Source organism: Echinops telfairi, unplaced genomic scaffold, assembly GCF_000313985.2.
Source record: "Echinops telfairi isolate 266 unplaced genomic scaffold, ASM31398v2 ScPeMD7_8;HRSCAF=38, whole genome shotgun sequence".
In the NCBI taxonomy this organism is placed as follows: domain Eukaryota; kingdom Metazoa; phylum Chordata; class Mammalia; order Afrosoricida; family Tenrecidae; genus Echinops; species Echinops telfairi.
The window spans coordinates 18,683,160-18,691,611 of record NW_022103905.1 but is presented as its reverse complement, the minus strand read 5'-3'; the positions used below and the strand labels follow the sequence as shown (position 1 = coordinate 18,691,611).

At 46.1% G+C, this 8,452-nt stretch overlaps 1 long non-coding RNA gene across 1 annotated transcript in view; it reads right to left on the bottom strand.

The window, feature by feature from the left end:
- The window catches only part of LOC123521266, a 34,404-nt gene extending 27,959 nt beyond the window's left edge, over nt 1–6,445 (bottom strand). Inside the window, exons 1-2 of the long non-coding RNA XR_006679739.1 lie at nt 6,293–6,445; nt 6,008–6,168 (exon numbers count right to left, since the gene is read on the bottom strand). This is a non-coding gene — a long non-coding RNA (uncharacterized LOC123521266). The remainder of the gene's footprint in view (nt 1–6,007; nt 6,169–6,292) is intronic.
- Between the last annotated feature and the right edge of the window lie 2,007 nt (nt 6,446–8,452).

Here is an 8,452-nt window from a genome sequence, read left to right as displayed (position 1 = left end):
CTGTAGAGTCGCTGTGAGTCGGAATTGGCTCTGTGGCAGTAGGTTAAGGTTTTTGGTTTTCTGTTACTTATAACTAGAAATAGCCTAACTGATAAAGAAACAAACGAGGAGGTTGTTCTCCAACAACTGTTGCAATAGAACGAAATTCAGGTCATCCTGTTTAGTGTCCAGGGCACAGTCCATGGACATCTCAAGTCCACGTCCACAGAAGTGCTTCCTCGTCTCAGTTCCTACTCTCCCTATTGAATGGCAGCTTCCCCTAGCAGTTCCCTTGCATCATTCTCATTCAAGTACCTCACTACGTACATACACCCTCAAAAGATTGTAAGCTCATGAGTAATCATGGGGTCATTTTATGCCTGTTTCTGACCAAAGGCTCAACACGGGGCTAAGCAAATGGTGGATAGTCAACAAGAATGGAATTATGCTGAGTGAGCCCTGATGGTACCCCATGAAGCAATATGTGACAGGGTTCTCTGCCTGCATTTTCACATGAATCACTTTAGAGCAGCAGTTCTCAACCTGAGGGTCTGCGGGTCGTGACCCCTTTGGGGGGGGTGTCGAATGACCCTTTCACAGGGGTTATGAATCATCCAATTCATAACAGCAGCAAAATAACAGTTATGAAGTAGCAACAAAAATAATGGTATGGTTGGGGGTCACCACAACATGAGGAATTGTGTTAAGGGGTCACACGTTAAGAAGGTTGAGAACCACTGCTTTAGAAGCAGCTATGAGCCGTCGGTCTGCAAGGAGAAATAAAAATTTAAGCTCATAGACCAATCACCACTCGAGAAAAAAACAAAACTCCAAGTTTTGGATACATGTTTATAATACTGCCTAACTCATGTAATGGTACTCTGTAGCATTTCAGAGCAACAGCAACTTTAGAAAGTGCAATTCAGGTTAGATTTAATAATTCTGAAGACAGCATTTTGCAAAACCTCTTTAAAAACATTCAACCCAGCAGTCAAAACTCAGTCTAAACATGAATCTGTAATCTCCTATCTCTCCCGGGGCAGGGGGAGGAATAAAAAGCGTATCTCTTGCCAAAGGGAGGCCCTGTGCTGTAGCCAATCACGGATGTTCTGGAAAGAATGTGCCTTCTTTTTACACAACTCTTGAAGCCTCTCTGTCTGCAAAATCATGTTCTCCAATGTCAAGCAAACATAAATCATCCACAGTTTGGCTAACTGGTCTTTCAACTAACCTCTGCCCAACTTAAGCTCCTGAAATGAAAATGTACGGATGATTCTTGTTTTCTAACCTGTTAGATGGGACTCTGCACATATATAGAACATTACGTCTGGGTGCCCCGGAACGCCTAGGCCTTCATGAAACATTATTTACATCTGCTCCTGAAGTTTTCAAGTGAACATGAGATACAAGTTCGAAAAAAGAAATCTTAATGAAGTGATCTCTGATTTAGTGGCAGCACAAATTTAAAAATCTTCATGTGACTAAGGAAGAGCTTGTCTAGCTTGTCTTTAGCGAATTTTGTGCTTTATTGTTAACTATTTAGTGACGGGTCCCAATGATGTGCAAACAGCAGTTTTCCTAATGCGAAAAATAAATTGAACATATTTTGCAAGTATAATGTCTGCCCTCTGCCCTACCAAAAGTGATGCAAATGATAATTTCTCAAGATACCGCATGGGCAGCTAGTTGGAAATAGTTTCTGGTCAGACCCAATATGCAGCTTCGCAAAACTGCACAATGAGTTTCTTTTCAGAAAGGAGGGCAGAGGGAAACACTAAAATCACAGTGCATTAGGCTTGAACGCCTCTGTCGATATGTGCATGTTGAGAGACTAATAAAGTGGTAGGGCAGTCCCTAATTCAGTGTGGCTTCTGTTCATGCTACACTCAGTGCCTGAAACCTTCCACTCTTAGGGAGCCAGGGCCGTGTAACTTAGTAAGTGCCTTAAGGCCAAAATGTCATTTCGCATTGCGGGGATTGTGAGTTTGCTGTCAGGCAAGCCTTCTGCCTCCCTGGGGCTAATTCATACCCAGCCATGGGGGGTGGGGTGTGTGTGGTGTGTGGGTGTGTGTGTGGGGTGTGTGTGTGGTCTGTGTGTGTGTCCAGAGCCTTCCTATTGTGAGGCTGTCAGCTGCAACTTTGAGAAGTGAAACCTGTGAGAGACTGAGTCTTAGAAGTAGACAGCCCAGAGTTGGAATATGTTGGATGAGATGGCGAGGGGGTGGGGTGGGGGACGGGACACCGGGAAGCAGGGGATGGGTGAGAACACTGACTTATAGGCTCAAGCCCATTAGCTACGAAAACTCTCCATCTTCTTCGGGATTCAGTCATTTCTTTCGTAAAGTTTGGGTAAACGTGAACTCTTGTCAGATCAAGGTCATCAGAAGGTGTCATTTACTCTAGAACTTGAAGGCTAAGTAGGAATTTACCCGATAGAGAGATTAATTTCAAGCTGGGGCTAACATATGAGCAAGGATGCAGAGGCACAGGGAGCTGGTCGGGGAAGTAAGTCAGCGTGGCTAAGTATCCACAGGGCCACCAGCACTAGGGCTGTAAGAAGGTGGGCTGGAGAAGTTGGAAGAGAAAGCCTTGGCCACCTGACTGAAGACGGGTCATTATCGTCAGATGAAAAGTCGTCAGGTGGAGGATGGGTTGGGAAGAGGCATTTAGCGTATCCCTCCTTTCTGTGCTAACGACGACACCGTTCACAACTGTGATAAGTACAACAGGCTCTTCTTTTCCTATGGCCCCCAACAAAATGGCCCAGGTGTTTTTTTCAAATGTTTTATTCTTTGGGGAATGAAATTCAAATTATATCCTTGGAAGTAGACAAAGGCTAGTGTGCCTCCAGTGAAAGTCACTTGGAATAGAATGGTTAACGCCTTGAATACTACTCTTAACTACTTAGTCTCTCCAAATCTCTTAGACATAGGTGGAAAAAACAAACAAGCCTAAAAGTATCCAAGCAGCTGAATCCAGATGCCCAAAATGAAACCCAAATTGCTCTCCCTGAGGGCCGGAAAATACGGCATGCCCTGCTGTGTCCACTGTGGGTTAAGGGGAGAGGGGTTTCCCATAAATCATCACAGGTCCGGTAGGCGCAATTGTACAGTGATAAGATTATAGTAAAGTCATAGAGAGCATGAGAGTTAAAGGAGAGATTGGAATAAATGGAGTCAGACACAATTCATGGTAGCATGCTCACCTCAGCCCGCTTGATGGTCCTCGTGGGGGGAACCTGGCCACAAGAGCAAGAGCAGCCTCGGGGACCAAGAACCAGGGAGCCTCTGACCCCAAGGACGGGGAGAGCTCCCCGGGCTCTGGAGAGAGCTCCTTCTTTATTGCTAACCATACATTATATCACTTTTGGGGGGACATCTTTACAGAATCACATGTCACAGGAAGGGGCAGTACAATGGGCATACACATTGTAGGAAGGGGATCTATGATAGGCATAAGTGTAACAGGAAGGGGATGAGCTAGGGGTGTGCCCATAGGAATGGGAAGGTCTAGGGGTATACATGTGACAAGATGGGCGGACCCTGGATTCACGGTTTCAGCCTAACCTTGGTCCTCCTTGGGCGGGTTTGACCTCTCTGGTATCTCCTACAAGGAAACAGACAACTACTATCCTTATCAGAAGGGAGTGGGCTCTACTTGTTGTGGGATAAACAGTAGTGTCTGCTTGGTCTAGACAGCTGATAACTCTCAGGGAGAATGACCCCCAGTCCAGTCCTGATGACCTCCAAGTGTACAGTCATTCTCAAGCAGCTAAGTCTGGCATATATTTGGGGGAGACAACTTGGGAGAAATCCTTCTATTTCCCACAGTCCACCTCCTCAGAATGTAGCCGCTCATGTGAGTGCCCAAGTGGTTACAAAGGAGAAAACTGAATTCCACCAGTGCACACTAAACAATCATACGGAGACCGGTATTGCCAGCCCATGTGAGTCCCAGGGAGTGCCCACCCCCCACCCCCACCCCTTTTCTGTTTGATTGATAGTAAGGGTAGGAAGATTCTTGGCCAACAAGTCATCAAAAAGTTCAAGGGAGAATGGAATTTAAAGATAAGGGAATTTTTACCTGACCTTTTCGAAGGCCCCTTGCCTTGGCAACCCCAGTATCCCAATGGGCACATGGGTCCTCTTGCTAGTCTTTGTCCAATTTAGTCACTCGGTGTGGATCAGAATGACCTTTCGCTGTCCCTCAAAACTTCTCAAGTGATCAGACTTTGAAGGTAATAGGAGTTCCAAATTATTTTCACGGTGGTATCATTAATGAAATCAATATACATCTTATCTGGGGATTAATTCTCTTTATAACTTTCTTCCTGGACTCCTTCTGCTTATACAGAGCACATTGATTATGTTCATACTTCCTCTTTTATGGTTAAGCAATGGCCTTGGATAACTGAGTCACTATAATTTCATTGGCCAAGACGGACTGTCTGACTTTCTTTCTCTAATGGTTAACTGCCCCTGGTAGAGTTAGTCATCCTCGAGCACTTTGATTTCATTTCTGATACATTTGTCAAGGTATAATTACTAATTTACCTTTTGGGTGGAAGCACCATGTTTTTTTCTACTATAAAGACAGGCCACAATGCTTGGCACTCAGTGGATATTCAAGGTCTGTTAAATTCAAGGAAGCTTCCTGATTTTTATAGCCTGTCTAATAGGCAGCTTTTCCAGAGGTCCAGGTGATCAGAAACAATGGGCTTCCCTCTGTCCTAGAATTAACATTTCCTGACTCAAGCCGAGAAACGTATTTGCAGAACACTTTCTAAACCAGGTATGCAATTGGTAATTAAAGAAAACTAGGGGACCTGGAATGTAGGAAGAAATCCCAGGAAATAGTTTTGAGCTAGGTTCTAAATGAGATTGACCGCTGTCACTCTGGGAATCCTAATCATTTTCCTGAGCTTTCTTCCCTGTGAACTGCAATCTATCCGAAGTCCTAGAGCTGTGTCGTGACCACACCCTAGTTGCTGTGACTGATGAATCATAGAAACCAGAGGAGGGAAGTACTGGTGAAATCATCAGGTTTGTTTCCAAATTAGGGAGCAGAGCGTTGGTTGCTGGAGAGGACAAACCTCTCATTAAAAAAAGCTGGTGTGGGGGGGTGGGGGAAAGTTAGTTGGGGGAGAGAGGAGGGGGATGTGACCAGAGTTGATTACAGCAACTTTCACATCTGTTTTGCATTTTCCTTCCAACAAGCCTGACCCCGCCCTACTGGCAAGCAATCAGCATTCTTACCAAGGGCCTGGAGTCAGGGAGACCAGACGCCAAAATCTCAAGGCTTCAATGAGAATTCTACTTCCAGAGTAATGACGTTGGATTAGGAATCTCTCGGTGGTTTTAACTGAATCTTAGAGATTTTGATCAATTTATGTTTGTCTTTCCATGTGCTTGACATGAACTCGGATGTCATCGATACCTCCAAGTACACTTCAGGTTCACCTTTCCTCCTTTAACAGCCATTCAGACCAATGTTTAGAGCTCAGGGGTAAGGCATCTGGAGGGCTCCCCGCCTCCCCGCCCCCCATTCTTATTTCATTTTTTTCTTCATTTATTTATTTTTTTCCTGTTAAACCCTCCCTTTTCAAGGCCTTAAAGGTCTTAAGAGCCAGCAAGGACCTTGGGTATGCTCTGGGCTCAAACGTTCACATCTGAGCCGCAGAAACAAAGATTAAGATGTTAAGCAATTCCAGATGGGCCTTGGGGTGCATTGTCCACTCTCAGTCCCTCCCTCTGTGTATCAGAGCCTCTCGGCGTTTATCCGGAAACACTCTCCCCTCCTCCTTCAATGTTGTCATTCTCTCCTCCTCCTCCCCTCTCCTGTATGCCCTTGGCTTTTGAAGAAATGATAGAACTGGGTTTAGACATCGTGTCAGTTTTTCATGCTAACCAAGCCTGCCTTCAGCACACACACCCCCCCACAACTGGCCCCACCCCCCGCCTACCAACCTCCACACAAGGCCTCCCAGGTCATTGGCACACAGAGGTGTGGGGACACCCTGGGCACTCACTGTTCACCATGCTCCTCCTCCTTGGCCTTCTCCTTGTTGGGTGCTGTTCCAGCTGCAGACCCTTGACGTCCACTGATGACACCTTGTCCTGGTCTGCGGCCTTCCTGAGAACTCACAGCCTCCTTTACGATGTAGATTAGCGCTGCCTCAACTTCTGCTGCCTTTTTTTGGGTAGGGGGCAGAAAAAGAGTAATGCATTTATTACATTTGACAGAAGAGTACAGAAAGGTCAACATAAAAATCATTTAGAAAACAAACAAACAAACCGATGTGGTTGCAAATTACCAGTTGCTGTCCGGTGGATTCTGGTTCCTGGTCACTTTGTGGGTGCACAGTAGGACTGCTCAGTCGGTTGCCATGGCGGGGACTGTTAGATCTCTCTGGGGAGAGATAGACCTTGGTTCTTGGCTCCACGCGAGAAAGAAGTCACGCTGAAGCCTGGTTTGTGATCCAAGTGAGTGTTGTGCGCATTCGAAGAAGTTTCAGGTTTACATGGGCACCCGCAGGGATCCTCCCAGACCTGCAGCCTGCCTGGAAGCTGCTCGTTGAATCACGAAAGGCTCTGAGCTCCTGCCTTTTCAATGATTCTGCGGGGAGGCGTGGTGGACGACCCCTGGTCGACCCCATTGACTGAATTGAATTCACCTGGCTTCGGAGGGCCAATCCAGGGCGTTAACAGGCATCCCAGCCCTACACTTGCCTACCTAACAGGACCTTTGAGAAACACATCGCAGAGGTGTCCCTGGATGGGCGAAACCATCAACCTTTGGGGCAGCCGCTAAGTGTTTACCTGCTTGTGCTGCTGCTCCAGGATTTCAATGGCTCCTGGACGGCCATGACCTCCAAGCCATGACCTCTACAGCCCCAGCAGAGAGGCCAGGAGAGCGAGAGATTTATTTTTAACCAAGGCTTATATATCTCTGCTTCTTTTTTATTTTTTAAAGATCATTTTACTGGGGGCTCTTACAGCTCTTATACCATTCCATACATCAATCGTATCAAGCATATTTGTATATATGTTGCCATCATCATTTTCTACACATTTGCTTTCTATCTGAGCCCTTGTGATCAGCTCCTCTTTTGTCCCTTCCTCCCCCCTCCCACCCTCGGGACCCCTTAGTAAATTATAAATTATTGTTATTTTCATATCTTACACTAACCTCTGTCTCCCTTCACCCTTTCTGTTGTTCATCGCCCACCCCTGGGGTGGGGGATAATGTGCCAATCATTGTGATCCATTCTCCCATCCTTCCCGCCTCCCCTCATCTTCCCCCTACCCTCCTGGTATCGTTAGTCCCATTGCTGCTCCTGAGGGGTTTATCTGACCTGGATTCTGTGTGTTCTGAGCTCTTATCTGTTCCAGTGTACGTGCTCTGGTCTGGCCAGAACTGAAAGGCAGGCCTGGGGTCATGATAGTGGGGGGTAAGGAAGCCTCAAAGAACCAGAGGAATACTGTGTTTCATCAGTGCTGTACTGCAATCTGGTTGACTCATCCCTTCCTTGTGACTCTTCTGTGAAGGGATGTCCTAGTGTCTACAGGTGGGTTTTGGGTCTCTGCTCTGATCCTGCTCTCATTCTCAACAAAATGTTGTGGGTTTTTTTGTTGTTGCTTTGGGTCTTTTGATGCCTGTTTGCTGATTCCGTTGACACTTCATGATCACACAGGCTGTTGTGCTTCTTTCACGCGGGCTTGTTTCTTCTCTGCTAGATGGCCACTTATTTACCTTCAAGCCTTTTAGACTTGAATAGCCGGGCACCATCCTCTTTTTTCACCACATTTGCGTATGCACCCATTTTGTCTTCAGAGATTGTGCTGGGAGGGTGAGCAGCACAAAAAGCCAGGTTGTTAGAACAAAGTGTTCTTGTGTTGAGGGAGGGCTTGAGCAGAAGCCCATTTTCTCAGTGGATTGCCATATGAATATATATATAGGCCAATACCTCTATTTTTATGAATTAATATATTTCCATAAATATGCACCCCTATGCTTATACCTCTATCCATAGCTTTGCTTCCTAGATCTTTCCTCTGTTTCCTTTTACCTTCCTCTTACCCCACCACCATGCTTGACTTTCTTCAGCATCTTAGTAATTCCTCTCAGCCAGATTGCTGTTGCTCCAACACCACCAGGATCTCTACATTCTCCTCATTGTTGATTTTAGTTCCCTAGTTGTTCCCCTGCCTATGGCATTGTTTGCTCACTGCTCCCATCCCCTGTCTCCTCCTCCCCCCAAGTCCCTCCCCATGCCTATCTTAAATAGGTAGGTAAACCAACAATAACGGGGACAAAACAAAGAGAAAATGAAAGACCGAATAAAAAGAGAAAATAACAACAACAAAATGAAAAAGCATACATAAACCCAGGTCTGTCTGCTGACCTTTATGACTATCTTCCCACCCGTCTTGGGGGTTCTGCTCACTGCTCCCATCCCCTGTCTCCTCCTCCC